This window comes from Spinacia oleracea, chromosome 6 (genome assembly GCF_020520425.1).
Source record: "Spinacia oleracea cultivar Varoflay chromosome 6, BTI_SOV_V1, whole genome shotgun sequence".
Lineage (NCBI taxonomy): Eukaryota > Viridiplantae > Streptophyta > Magnoliopsida > Caryophyllales > Amaranthaceae > Spinacia > Spinacia oleracea.
The window spans coordinates 65,446,645-65,461,958 of NC_079492.1; the positions used below are offsets into that span (position 1 = coordinate 65,446,645).

Here is a 15,314-nt window from a genome sequence, read left to right on the forward strand (position 1 = left end):
TGCTCAACTACCACCAAACTAAACCAAATTCGTCAAAGCTATTGAAAAGTAATTCAGAATATCTTTTCATAATATATCTACAAAGTTCCTAAACTCAATGGGAGCTTAGTGTTTGTTATTCAACAAACTAAGGACCAAGTATAGATATATGTTTCATTGTGATTTATTCAAATGAGATACAAGGGTATTGTTTCTACCACGAATTTTTGAGAACATAATGTTTGTTTGCTCGAAATGATGTCCTTTTGGAGATTCGTTTCCAAAATGACAAGTGGGAGTAAATAGACCTCGAAAGTCTTCGAGGCGAACAACAAACATAAACGGTCCTATGTGTATAAGATATGTGTGTGAATAATAAACGGACATTATTCACACACATAACAACAAACATTAATGGTCCTATGTGTATCACACACATATCTCTCTATTGTGAAATAACATTCAAATGCTAATGACTTAGGTTTGAAATTATTCATCAATGATGGACCAAGGCGAAACTTAGTACATACTGGGTATTAAGATCTATTTACAAAGATCTTATGATATTGTTTTGGATTAAGTAATGGCATTTACTAAATCAAACACGAAAGAATCCATTGGAGATATTCAACCCATATGAATAAATCTAAGTAAAGGATGTTTTGAACTATGTATAAGCATTTACTAAGTTAAACATCAAAGAGTCTAAATGAGATTCTTAACCTATATTATATGTCAAAGAATTTAGCTGGAATTAGTATCTATTGAAACTAGATGAGCTAAAGTCACATGAATAGAATTCAATTGGGAATTATTTTGCAAAAGAATTTATCATGTATGATATAATATGAGGATCGCCAAAAACGTATCGTATGGCTTTAGGCATGACGAACATATACCAGTCTCTATTGATCTAAGTGAAGATCAACTAGATTGAGATCAAGAAAAACTTATGGTACTTGAAAAGGTACATAGAAATAGTTCATGATTCAAGGAAATAAAGATATGCTAAATATTGATGCTACACGCATAAACACTGGCAAAGGATCAAGCAAGATTCCCTTGGAGTTAACCATTGGCAAGGACGAGCTATAGAGCATCGTGTTTTGAAAATGGCAACATGGGTTGGAGACCATGAGTTGTTGCGTGGGAAATTAAAATATTAATTTCTATGTTCCAAAGATACAGCTGGAAAGTCTTACACATATCTGTTAACTGCTTGGATAAGTAAATCCAAACAAAGCATCACTAGCAACCTAAACAGTTGAAGTAAAAGTACTTATTGCCTAAGAAGCAATAAAACAGGGTTGTTTATGTTAAAGAGTTCTTCACTGAACTTGGGTAGATCACATGTTTACTGACTTGATGGTTCTTCATTGCGAAATGTGTAGAACCACCATTGTAGCAAGAAAAACTAGATCACAAGATAAACATACTCAAAAGATCTTATCATCCTATCTCGAAAAACATTTGATGAAAGGATATTAAGATTGGCAAAGCATAATAACTAAACCTATGCAACAAGTGAGAAGCAACGCTCACATTGTAGCACTGGAAAACAAGTATAGCTTTGAATTCCATGAACTGTTTTAAAGATGGGTTTGAGGCCCATGGTTGTAAAACATTGGGGTTGAACATTTATCATATATGAAATGTATTTTCATATTCCATTTAATCTTGGTTTAGTATTAAATGATGAGTCCCTTCAATTTGACGAAATATTCAAGATAGACTGTCAGGACCAGTCCTGTGACTAAGAAATGTCTATCAAGTGAACTTGAATGTCAAAAGTTGAAAATGGTCCCTGGTCGGAGTTTTCTATAAAGATGGACGCATAGAAAACATTAGACGACTAGAATGCAAGATGACTAGTAGTTCTGTTTCTTGAACTATGTGGACATGGCAATGTCATAATCATTTGCATAGATACTTACTTTGGGAAGACTAGTATCGGAAAGACCTATGAAACTTTACTGTAAGAGATGAAAATCTGTCATAAGTAAATTTCATTAAAATTATTAGACACTAAATCCTCAATACCTGAGTGATTTGAGATTACTTGTTTGAGAACTGCTTACTTTGACGTTGACCAACCGTCGCACCGTAAAAGGAGGCTATAAAGGCAACGCTCAGGTAATCACCTATAAAACGAAGTCTAATCTCAAGAACGCAAGATTGGGATTGTCCTCCCATAAATCGGGATGAGATGCTTAGAAGTTGTACAAGGCCACTCGGAGAGCTAGAAACTGTAAAATGCATGGCCGTGCTCGGATGAATCATAGGCTATGATTATCTGTTTATTTGATCAGTTGAACTCTGAAACCGAGAAACACCTCTGGACATAATAAGGATGACAACTCTTACCTTATGTTCAAGAGCAAGCATCGAGCGACAAAGGAATTAGGAAATGCACACTTGTCCCTAAGGACAAGTGGGAGACTGAAGGAAATAATGCCCTTGGTCCAAGTATGCATATAATGTTAAGTCTAATAAATGCGGTTCAGTATTAATTAACAAGTTAATAATTCAGTGAGATCAAGTGAGCTGAATGCCTAGCTAGAGGCCGCTTCAGTTCAAGTGGAATTAATTATATTAATCCACAGCTTACTCTTGATTGAACCCATAGGGTCACACAAATAGTACGTAAACGGATCAAGTATTTAATGGAATTAAATACTCCATCTATGGATATTCGGAATCGACGGATCTTGGTTTCAGTGGGAGCTGAGATCGTCAAAGGAAAGAAATGAATACTCCGGAAACGATAATATTGCCTGAAACGGAAATATGGATCGTATCGGAAATATAAATATTATCCAAGTCGTAGATGTTGCCGGAACCGGAAACATGGTACGTATCAGAAAATATTATTGGAAATGGAAATATTGCCGGAATCGGAAATATTACCGGAAACGGAAATATTGTCAGAATCGGAAATATTATCGAAATCGGAAAATAATTCCGGAAACGGAAATATTAAATATTTGTTTGAAACGGAAATTTATTCCGGAATTGGAAATACTAAATATTGTTCGTATCGGAAATAAATTCCAGAATCGGGAATTTAATCGGAAGCGTATCGTACGAATTAGCATCGGACGAGGCCTGCCAGACGAAGGCCCAGCACGAAGCCGGGCCATCGCCCAGCAAGCCACACGCACCACACGCAACAGCCGAGCCACGCCAGGCCCAGCGCAAAGGCCAGGCCCAGCAGCGGCCTCGGCACGCGGGGCTGCGGGATGGACTTCGTCGAGAAGGGTTGTTGCTGTGCGTGGGCCGCAAGGCCTGCGTACGGTGCTAGCGTATCACTCGAAGTGTGTTACTCGAATCCTAAGGCTACCGGGATTCGTCATATGATTAAATCCTAATCCTAATAAAGATAGAATTTGTTTAATAGAGTTTTAATAAGATTCTAATTAAATAAATTAGTATCCTAATAGGATTCCAAGTCCTTTTTCATTACTCTATAAATAGGTGCCTAGGGTCACATATTTACATCGAGGATTTCAAGTATTCAAACAATAAAAAGCTAAGATTTTTAAGTAGAAAAATCAGCCATATTCTTGCCCTATTAGCCGAAAATATATAGTACCTTAAGGGAGATTCTAGTTGGTCAATCTTAAGGCGGATTCGGACATGCTGTGGACTATCTACGGAGGGACGACACTTGGATTCCTAAAGACTTGTTCTTGTTCGGTTCGGGCGCAGCTAGGGAGGGCACGCTACAAAGTGTATGCATCTGAATTATGTTAAATGATTATGTGTAAATAATATGTTTCCTAGCTTTATGTTTTTCCGCATGATTTATGTTTATTCATATGTATCATAATCTAACATCTTGGCCCTGCGTGTGCATGCGGGTTTGAGATTTGCCTGCTGATGGGCCTTTGGGCCTTCTTTCTGGGATTTAATGGTACAGCCAGGTGGCGTTCTTTTAGGCCACATCATTTTCCCCTCAAGGAGGATGCCCCTTTCCCCTGTGGGGTAGGCTGCTTGATCGGAGGGAGTGCCACGTGTGAGGGCTTTTTAGAGCTCAGGTTTTCCTTTAAAACCTTCAGAACTTCTTTCATTTTTCTTTTGTTACCTCGGAGCAATTTTCTTTAGAGAGAGAAAGCGAATTTCGTTTTGACAAAGATCTGCTTGTGTTTCCGTTTGAGTGTTCTTGGATTCTTTGTTCAGTGTTCTTGAGGATTTAGAAGATTTGCCAAGACTTCTCATCAGTTTGATCATTTTCTGGTAAGTTCTCTATCTAAACTCTTGTTTTCTGCATGCTTATGGGCCCCCTCTTTTTTATCGTTTATAGTGTTCCTGTGGAGGCGTCCTGGAGGTTATGACGCCCATCTCTTTCTTTCTTTTGCTAAAGTCAGACGTCCTGTTCCTTATGCAGGACGGCATGGCTCGAATTAGACAAACAGCCAACGTGCGTGCATGGGCTGCACCGCGAGAGGGGGACGATAGGGTTCCTTTTTCGAACCCGTCCCAAGGAAGTAGGAGTGGAGTCCGTTCCTCTCGTAATACAGGAGACGGGGCTATAAGAACGGCTCATTCTCCTAGAAGAAGGAAGAATGTGGCTTGTCGTCCCCATGTTCCACGCGAGGATTTTGAAGATGACTCCTTTAGCTCTTCAGACGAGGAGTTTGCAAAAAACCTTCCTCCTATGGTCCGGGGAAAGGAGGATGTCAATTTGTTTCCTTCTGACATCTTTCCCAGCATGAAATGGCTAAGGTACCTGAGGGAGCAGGGACGTGACTTTGAGCATTTTCTGCTTCTGCCCCCAGGTTTTAGTCTTAGGAGCCCTCGACCCCATGATTCCGTGGACCAACTCTCTCAGGGAGAGATAGCTGTCTATACTGTTGCCTTTAGATTGGGTCTTAGATTTTCTTTGCATCCCTTTGTGATGGACGTCTTGGAGGGGTATGATATTGGCCTTGCTCAATTGACGCCTAACTCTTGGGCAAACGTTTTTGGATTTATTGCCAAATGCGCTTTGAGCGGCATCACCCCTTCCTTTCCTGCTTTCCTTCGTCTTGTAGTTATTGCCCCTTCCTCTCGTTCTCCCCAGGGATGGTTCACCCTTTACAGCCGTCGGGGATATAAGACGGTGGTGGGTAAGACTTCTAGTTGGGTTTGGTGGAGGAAGAAGTGGTCTATTGTTCGAATGGAAGACCTCTCTCTTTCAAGGCGTCTTTCTAGGTGGAACCGTCGGCCCTGCTATTTATCTAAAGATGACGCCTTCCCTCGCCTTTCGTCAAGGGAATGGGGACTAGTAAAGCCCTTGTTCCAGGCCGAGATGTATCGGCCGTCATCAAAGAGCCATGCCTGGGTGCCTAATGCTTGGCTTCCCCATGTAGGCCAGTTTACCAATATAGTCTTTCTTTCAGCCGTTGGTCTTTGTTCCTATTTGAGTAGAGGTAGTTTTCCATAGACTTTCACTCAACATCGCTCTTCTTTTTCTTCTACTAACCCTTGGCTTTGTAGATTCTTCCATGGATCGTCTATCCTCCGAAGACAAGGGCGTAGTGGACGTACCCGCTTGGCTGTCCGAGGTATACACTGAGGACATTCTCAAGGCCGTCGAGGCCAAGAAAAAGGACTCCTCCAAGAAGTCCGGTGAGGGTGCCTCTGGTGACGTCGCCAAGGTATTTTTTATCTTTTATTATTATTATTATTATTTTATTTTATTATTTTTTTTGCCTCTGTATTCTTTTCTGATTTCGATTTGGTCGTTGACTCCTTACATTTTTTAGGAGCCCACTTCGTCAGCTACGAAGAAGCGTCCTGCATCTTCGACGGAGGCTCCTAAGCCAAAACGACCCTTCTTTAAGAAGATGGGTACGGCCGATGCTGCAGCAAAGCCGTCGGTACCAAAACCGTCTGCTCCCCTAGCTGGGGGAGAGGTTCTTCCTAACCAGGCGTCCATTCCTCCACTTGAGCAAAAGGAGGTCTCTCCCCATGTGGACACCAAAGGGGATTTCGCTGCCGGAGCGGCTGCTGGCGAAGTAGCAGCTGAACAGGCTGAGGCTGCTGACGCCACCACCTCGTCCAAGGAGGACAAGGGTAAAGGCAAGGAAGCTGAAGCTCCTTCCACTGATAATTCCTCCATGCCTCCTGCAGCTTCGCCAATTGGTTAGTGTTTCTATACTTTTAATCTGTTGTGTCAAGTCGGTATTTGCATGATGTTTGATAACTTGACGTTTGGTTCAGTTGAGATGTTCAAGCGGATGCGGCGGACCGAGGTGGCGAGCATCCCCCCTTCTGACGGTTTTAGCTCAGAGGCGAAGGATAAGATCCTTGCGGACGTGTATGCGGCCATTCCTGAGGAGTATGTGAGGTCACTCCCCGGGATTTACTTGGGGTTCTTTGGGTCCATTCAGTCCCTCGTCCTTGATGTGAGACACTTACTCCTGGATCTCTGTATTTATTATTATATATACTTTTTTAACTCTATTTTGTCTTCGGCAGCTTTTCATCCGCTGTGCCGAGAGTAGGAACTACCGCTTTGATATGCATAATGAGATGCTCAAGCACAAGGACCAGATTGAGAATCATGAGCAGTATGCTGAGAAGACAGCCAGATGGATCAACTTGGACGCGGACAAGAAGATTAAGTCCGAAACGGAAGCTCTGAGGAAGGCTGAGGAGGACGCCCAGAATTATAAAGAGAAATTGCTGGAGCATGAGGAGAGGCTGGCCGTGCTGAGAAAGGAGCACTCCTCCGTCTCGGAGCGGGTGACTAATTTCTCTTCTAAGGTGAACGTCCTTGAGGGTCAGCTCAAGGCCATGCAGGGAAAGATTGAGGCCGTGCGCAAGGAGGCTGCGAGCTCTTTCAAGTTGGGCGAGGAGTCCATTTTGGAGAGTGCCCAAAGGGCGTGGGATCAGTCTATGGACGGGAAAGACTTTTCCTGGTTCAAACGCCGTATCTCCTACCAGATGGCTGTTTCGACGGCTAGACGCCTAGGCTTAGATCCCCCTGAGTTCGTTAGTGACGGGGAGGAGGACATAGAGGAGGACGAGGTGAACTCCCCTAAAGGCCAAGACGTCCAGGACGGGAGTTCTATCGCCCCTCATCCTTGAGCAGCTTTTCTCGTGGTTGGTTTGAATGACGTCGTGGGCGTTTGTAATAACTTTGGTGCCTTTTGGGCATTTATTTGATTTGGTTTGTTTGCGCCTTGAGCGCTATGTATAAACATTTTGTGCCTTTGTGCACTTTATTTTATTTTAATTCCATTTCAGTTCGTTACTGATTTCTTGGGAATTCTTTTTGGGTCCATTTGTTGGACGGAAACCTCAGTGTTTTAGGTGATCAGCCTAATTTGAGGCGCTAATCTAGGCCACTTCTCAGGCCGTCAAACGATTAGTCTTTTTAGACGCCATCCAAGGAGGAGGTCTTATGTCTGAATGTTTGCTCTTGTTGAGTCTTCTTTCTCTCTTTTTTGGGCGCCTTCCGAAGAGAAGGCGTCATGTTGGACGTCTGAACCCTTTGTGTTTATTAGCACTGGGTATTGTTTATTTAGTAGATATTGACGCCACTATTTAGGGATTGTTTTCTGGTGAGTTTCTTCACCCCTTAGTGTTTCCTTTTTTTTTAAAGGTTTAACTGAGACTTGTATTCGTCAGATAAGAAAATATTAATTTACTATATTGCACGCTAAATTCACCGCGTCTTAGGCGGGCATTTACAGGCCGTTTTGTGGGCTCTAGTACAATAGCTAGGCCGTTTTGTAGGCTCTGAGTACAATAGCTAGGCCGTTTTGTAGGCTCTGAGTACAATAGCTAGGCCGTTTTGTAGGCTCTGAGTACAATAGTTAACCTAATGATATTCTATTTTTAGCCACTTTCTTCAATCTTGACCGCTTCTATTTGGACGGGTTTAGTTTTTGGCGACTTGAGGTTCATCTTCATGCTTTCGTTTACCTCTGACTTCGGTTGAATCTTGCTTCCATGCTGATGGGTTGAGGGTCGTCAGATAACAGTCCCTAGCCTGTTGTTGATCTCCATGTATGGTGCCTATCACTCCATCATTGCACACAAACTTCAAAAGCATCAGATGGGTGACGACTACAGCTTTAATCTTGTTTAAGGTGGGTCGTCCCAAGCTGACATTGTATGCAGTTAAGTCTTTAACAATTAGGAAGTCCACCTCCATCTTTCGTCCATTTTTCCTATCCCCAATTCGAACCGGCAGAGTGATGACGCCCGCAGGGTGAATGATGCTCCCTCCGAAACCAATGATGGGATAGTGAATTCTTTCGATGGTTTTGGGGTCATGTGCTAGGCGATTGAGGCATTCTAGACTCATTATGTCGGACGAGCTTCCCGTATCTATTAGAATGCGTTTGACCCTCATGTTAGATATCTTGAATTCGACCACAAGGGGATCATCATGCGGAGTGGCTATCCGTCCACCATCTGACTCACATATCTCTATCCTTGGGAATGGATCCATGGGTGCTTTTGCTGACAGCAGTACTTGTCCTAAGCGGCGAGCATAATCTTTCTGTCCTCTCATGGTGGGTCCTCCAGCGGCCGGTCCTCCAGATATGACGGCTACACATCCTCCGTCGTTGTGCTGTCCCTTGGTAGGTGAGGCAGGTGACTTGTTCTTTTTGTATTGGTTTTTTCCAAAGCCATGAGCATTCTTCTGTAAGTAGTTCTTGAGGTGTCCTTTGGAGGCTAGGCCATCTAAAGCCCTTTTCAAGCTTCTACAATTCTTAGTTTCATGTCCTATGTCTTCATGGAACTGGCAATATAATTTGGGATCTCGACTCTCAGCAGGAGATTTCATGGGGAAAGGTCGATCAAGGTCAAACCTTGTCCCAACGTCTTTTAGTATGGTGAGGAGATCTGTGTTATACTCAAAATATTCCCTTTCCTGCGGTCGTTCTCTCTTGTGCCCAGGAGAATTGGTATCATGCTCTTTTGAGAGGGCCCATGTGCCATTCACTCGTGGGGCTTTTCGGTCCACTTTATCCTTCTTTCCGGAGGAGTCTGTTGTTCTCCAATCCTTCCTTCCTTTGACGCGCTGCATATTTCTGTTGCATGGATAAATGCTTCAGCCTCATCCAGGACTTCAGCCATAGTCCTTACACTCTTCTTAACCAGATCAAACTTGAAGGATCTCTTCTTCAATCCCCTGATAAAATTATCAAAGGAGACGCCATCGGGCAAGTCTGGGATCTGTCCGACCTCTAGGTTGAAACGCTTCACGTAGGTTCTTAGGGACTCGTCTTTCCCCTGTTGGATCCGTCCCAAATGCATGCTTGTTTTCCTTTCTTCCTTGTGTGCCATGAACCTTGTAGAGAACAAAGTTTGTAGTTCGTTGAAAGAGGCAATTGATCCTGGGGGTAGCTGTTCAAACCATTTAGACGCTACTCCTTTGAGCGTGGCTGGGAAGTATTTGCACCAAGTGGCTTCATTGGTTCCTTGAACATACATGTGATGGCGGTATGCGACAAGGTGCATATCAGGATCGGTGGTCCCGTCATAAGCTTCAATTGTAGGAGTTTTTACCTTGGGCTCCTTCGGGGCGTTCATGATCTCGTCAGAGAAAGGGGTACTCATGTGCCTTAGCGTCAGATTGTTAAACCCTTGCTGAATATGATAAGTTGGTTCACGGCGGTTGGATAGCAGGCGGGGGCGCATGCTTACTCTGTTGGGCGTCATCTGGGTCTGTCCACGTGTAGTGGGGTAAAATGGCGGGTCTTCCATCACAGGAGTGGACCCGGTGTCTGATAGTTCAGATTCAACTTCATAATGTTCTTGACGCCTTGAGGCAGGCCGTAAGACGGCTGGTGGGCTTCCCCTAGACGATGGTCGTATGACCGGTGTGAGGGGGTCGAAAAAGCACGAGGCTAATGCGTGACCTCGTCCCTCGTGGGCGTGACGTTTCTTTTTGTCAAATCAAGTGTAATTGGATTTCCTGTGAGTTTACACCCAATTGACTAGTAATATAGGAGTCGCCATTCAGTTTTTAACGACAATGAGAAAAACTGACAAAACCCGGTTATCGTGACGTAAAGGGAGTGCAATTATGTTTGATCACGACGGCCATAGGTTCCCTTGTGATCCCTGGTGTGGGGATCTCTCAACGTACACCCGCAGGGTAGAGATTGAGGGTTCGGGGGACTGTAACTACCGAGAGGAGTACTCGCTCTTCGATAACTCCAGAGGCAGGATATCCTTACTAGCTCAACATAAATAATTGAAGGGACATGCGTTAACTATTAAACTAATCTGAATTGATTTTAACAATATGCAACACATAATACTAGATCGATCGCGATTATCTTGTTTAGATTGATTTAAGGGACCTAGCATGATAGTTCAATTTCCCAAGATATTATCTTTATTAGGCGTGATAGAACAATCAGATTTAATAGTTTAACATTTTTATAAAAGGGCGAGGAAAGCGATTAAATCATGCGAAGGGACACATTACGACGCACCCTTGAGAGGTGCGTCACGGTTCTCAGAAAACTAACCACTTTGGCTTTGCTATTTCTCCTTTTATTTAACGAATCTCAAGTTTCCGGGCTTAATTCTTCAGCTACAAGGGACAGGATACGTTCTGTTCGATTTTTGGATAGATTGCGACAGAACGCGGGATCAATTTCGCAGCGTGAGGCTTAGGCTTAGGGGTTGGAGTCAATACTCAGAATATAAATTGTGTGTTTTTGTTTCACGTCGAATTTGGGGCTGTATTTATAGAAAAGAGTTCGTGGAAAGATAGAATTTTAGAGCACTAATCCAAGAAGAATTAGGAGAGAACACGTACCCAGGTAATTTCAGCGCCCAGGGTTGGGCGTTAAAGATTTCGGCGCCCAGCTCTGGGCGTTGAAAATGGGATCCAGGCAATTTCAGCGCCCAGGGCTGGGCGTTGAAAATGATGTTTGGGCCGAGTTCTTTGTCAGATTTGGACTCTTAGAATCCGGAGTGTTTGAGACTTATCCGAGTCTTTTAGTGCGTATTAACTTTATGATGGAATGCGTCTGGGCCCGTTACAAACTCTAGGTTCGTTAGGATTTTAATCAATACGTAACTCTTATTTTCGAATTATACTAGGAATAGGATTCCTCTTGCAAATTCTATCTCTTTTAGGATTTATGTTGGAGTGCAACACCTAATTCTGACAGGTTTCTATCTTTTATGTCTTGCCACTTTTAGCAACTACCCGTTACGACAGTTACTATTTTTAGCAGGTTTCTATAAATAGCAGGTTCGGGTGAAATGAAAAGGGCGATTGAGATTCGTTATTTTATAGGAGATGCGTTGCCAAGTGGAGATTTATGTTCTCATCATCGAACCTTCCCTTTCGGGAATGGGGACAAAAGTAGGTGTCTACAACCGGGTCCCTTCGAGGTAAGAAAGTAGGGGGGTCGCGGCCGTCTCCCGAGTGCTCAGGCACAGGGCTGACTCCCCTGCTTGCTTGTGGACGAGAACCTTCTCCAGCCCTCCATACGTTGGATCTGAGTGGCATTCTTCTTATCCGATTGACGCCTAAGCTGAGGGGTCTCTATGGAGCCGTCCTCTCAGCGCTGTAGATTAGCATATTTTTCCGAATTTCATCTTTCAATGTAGTGCTCATCTGTTGTCGAAAGGTCTGATTCATTTGTTGTTGGAATCCTGCTAAGATCTCGCGTAGGGACCCTACCGAGACCGGCAAATCTAGATTCTCATCTAGCACGGCGTCTCGGACGCTAGGACTTAGATGGCCGCCTGGCGGAGATGCCTCGGTCATTGGTTCTTCTTCTACAACCACCTCAACTTCCTGCACCCGTCGCGGTGTGTTTCCTGCATTTGCGATTCGATTGGCTTCTTCTATGTGTCGTTGGCTTCTTTCGAGGGGCCGTCTCTCTTCTCCTTCACCAGTGTACTCTCTGTCAGAGTGTAGTTCGGCCATGACACTGTACCTCCCCACAGACGGCGCCAAATGTTGTGGGATCTTTTACGGTGCTGACGTGGCACGCGTTCCTCGGAGGTATCAAAGATGACCTTGCACGAACTTCTGGCAACCTGCAAAACAAGAATATTCCCGTAGGAATATTCCCTCCGATGCTTAAGTAAGTATAAGCTAGAGAGATAAGTAATTTGTAGAGAGAAGGCAGAGCAAATATAGTTTTTGGTTGGTGGGAATGAATTGATCGCCCATTTTACCTAGGGATCTGCACTATTTATAGTGCTAGGGTTTCTTGGGAACTGGTCCTGCATGATTGGATGATATGCATGATCAGGACACGTGTCCTGCTAAGTTTTGGGGCTTGGTTTAGACCTGGTGGGCCTCTTAAGCGCTTGGGCCTTTCTTTTTGGGAAATAGCGGAATGGGGCTCCTCCTGAGCAAGTGGGTCCCATGACCCACTGATGGGTCTTGGCCCTGCGTGTGCATGCGGGTTTGAGATTTGCTTGCTGATGGGCCTTTGGGCCTTCTTTCTGGGCTTTAATGGTACAGCCAGGTGGCGTTCTTTTAGGCCACATCAATTATTATTATTATTATTATTATTATTATTATTATTATTATTATTATTTATTATTATTATTATTATTATTATTATTTATCATTATTATTATTATTATTATTATTATTATTATTGGTATATATTTATATCATTGTTATTATATTTAATATTTTATTACCATTATTTTTTTTATAAAAAAGAATGTTGTTGTCAGTGCAATTAAAATCTATTACTTAAGGCATAAAAAAACATAAACAAAACATTCAAATTAATTATGTTCAAATTAAAACCATTAAGTCCAGACTAGAAACGATATGATCAGGTCATGTCCATATCAGAACTGATTTTTATAGATCGGAACCATTATATATCTAGACCAGAACTGATAGGATCAGATAATATCCAGATCATAACTGATTTGTACAGATCATATCCAGATCATGTTCAAATCTGCAAATATCTTGTCTTCATCAGAACCGATCCTTACAGAACCAATATGTTCAAATCCAAACCGATTTGTACAGAACATGTCCAAATAAGAATCGATATGTCCAGATTATAACTGGTCTAGATATCGACTCTGTACAGATTATGTTCAGATCAGAATTGATCTGCAAAGATCATGTCTATATCAGAATTGATTTGTACAAATCATGACTAGACCAGAACTGGTCTGTATAGATCATGTCTAGATAAGAACTGATCATGTCTAGAGCAGAACTGATCTGTACAGATCATGTCCAGATCAGAACGGGTCTGTATAGATTATGTCCAGCTCAAAACTGAACTGTACAGATTATGTCCAGATCAAAACTCATCTGTACAAATCATGTCCAGATCAGAACTTATATGTCTAAATCATAACCGATCTATCTAGATCATGTCTAGGTCTATCTAATATAAGGAATAGTTAAATCATGAGCAAAGTCAAATAAATAATAACAATATTATAAATTTGTGTAACATTTATTTATACGTAAGTCGTTTAATATTAATAAATGTAGATTTTTGTTTAAACTTAATTGTGAAGAATCAAATCAGATCAAATCAGAAAAAATAAATTTAGATCAGATCAGATCAGAAAAAATAAGTTCAGATCAGATCAGACCAGATCATATCAGATAAGATGCGATCAGATCAAGATAAATAAGGTGAACTAAATAGTAGGGTTGGAAATCAGGTCGGGTTGGGTCAGGTTTGTGTTCGGGTCAAACATAAACGGGTTGAAGACCCCCACCCGAATCTGATCTGTTTAAGTACTCGGGTTGAAAATCTAAACCCTAACCTGATCTGCCCCTTATCGGGTCAACCCGAACCTGATCTGCTCAACCTGATTTATTTTAACTTAAATTTATACAAATAGTTTAACCCATTTAACTTGCTTATTTCGGGTCAACCCGAACCCATTTAACCTGTTTAACCTGTTTGTTTCGAGAAAACAATATTAATCAACCCTTTTTTCATTAGATCTGATATACGAAAAACTTGAGAAAATAACGACTGTGATTACCATAAACATAAAACCAAAACAAAAGTGCAGGATCTAGATATTAGAATTATATTACAATGATCGAACAATCATGTAAAACTTAAATACATCCAAAGTAAGAAAAATATCTAAAAATCTAAAATGTAGTGTGTTGCATCCTCCATTCGTAGCTTTGTGATAACAGGATGCCAAAATTTCCCCTGCACAGAGAACATAACAAAAGATAATAATATTAGCATTTTTAAAAATAAAACGGAAACGAAAATTAGATCGGAAAAATTATAATCCACGAAATTATTCTTAGACAAACATACAAATCCACGAATTTATTCATTCATAAAACCATACAAATCGACGAAAATATACTTACATAAACATTCAAATCCAGACAATTTTTCTTACATAAACATTCATATCCAAAAAATTACTCTAAATTCAATTAATAATCCAAAAAAACTCTTGAATTAAGATGCAAAACCATGCACTACTCTTCAAATAAATAAAACAGATATGCAAATCATTTGGATTTTGGGCCTTTGGTCCAAATCGATAAAGCCCTAAACAAAATCGATAAAATCCTAAACAAAATCGATAAAAACCATAAACCCTAAACAAAATCGAAAATAAAATCGGAAAAATAAAAAATATTAGCATAAATAAAATCGAGAAAAACAAAATCGAAAATATCAACATATATAAAATCGAATAAAACAAAAAAAAAGCATAAATTAGAGAAAGAAGATCAAAGGAAATAAATAAAGAGTGAAGAACATTACCGAGTGAATGAAGAGGAACCGAAGAATTGAGCCGTTGAGCAGAGGATGAAAGGAACTGAGGAAGCGGCGCTTAACTTTTTAGAGAGAGAGAGTGAAAGACTGACTGATCGAGAGAGTGAGAGAGTGGTGAGTAGAAATTAGGGTAAAAGAAAGTAGTGCATCATAATTTAGGGTAAAAGAAAGTAATTTTGGGCTTGGCCCATTATTGTATCAAACATCAAGCTACGTGAGCTACCTTGTATTCTTTTTTTTTTTTTTTTTTTTTTTTTTTTTTTTTTTTTTTATTTTTACAAAAAATTTGTTCTTTCTAAACTAAATTCTGTTTTAAAATTTTTATTTTTTTAAACTTTTTCAGGTTATCAGGTCGGGTCAACCCGACCTGATTTTGACCCATATAAATAATCGGGTTACACAGGTTGATTTCAGGTTGAGATTTTCAACCCAAACCTAACCCATTTAACTTCAGGTCAGGTTAGTGTCGACCCATTTACTTAATCGGGTCGAAAATCTCAATCCAAACCCGCTATTTTCAGATCAGGTTCGGGTCGGATTATCAGATCGGGTCAGCTTTTGCCAACCCCACTAAACAGGGCCTAATGCAGTTGCCAGTTAGCCTCC

The 15,314-nt window shown here is 41.3% G+C and overlaps 1 long non-coding RNA gene across 1 annotated transcript; it reads right to left on the minus strand.

Moving 5' to 3' along the window:
* Nucleotides 1-13,916: 13,916 nt before the first annotated feature.
* Nucleotides 13,917-15,299, minus strand: LOC110775961 (uncharacterized). Its single transcript, XR_002529924.2, has 2 exons — nt 14,697-15,299; nt 13,917-14,120 (listed from the first exon to the last, which is right to left on the minus strand). It is a non-coding gene; the product is annotated as an uncharacterized lncRNA (long non-coding RNA).
* Between the last annotated feature and the right edge of the window lie 15 nt (nt 15,300-15,314).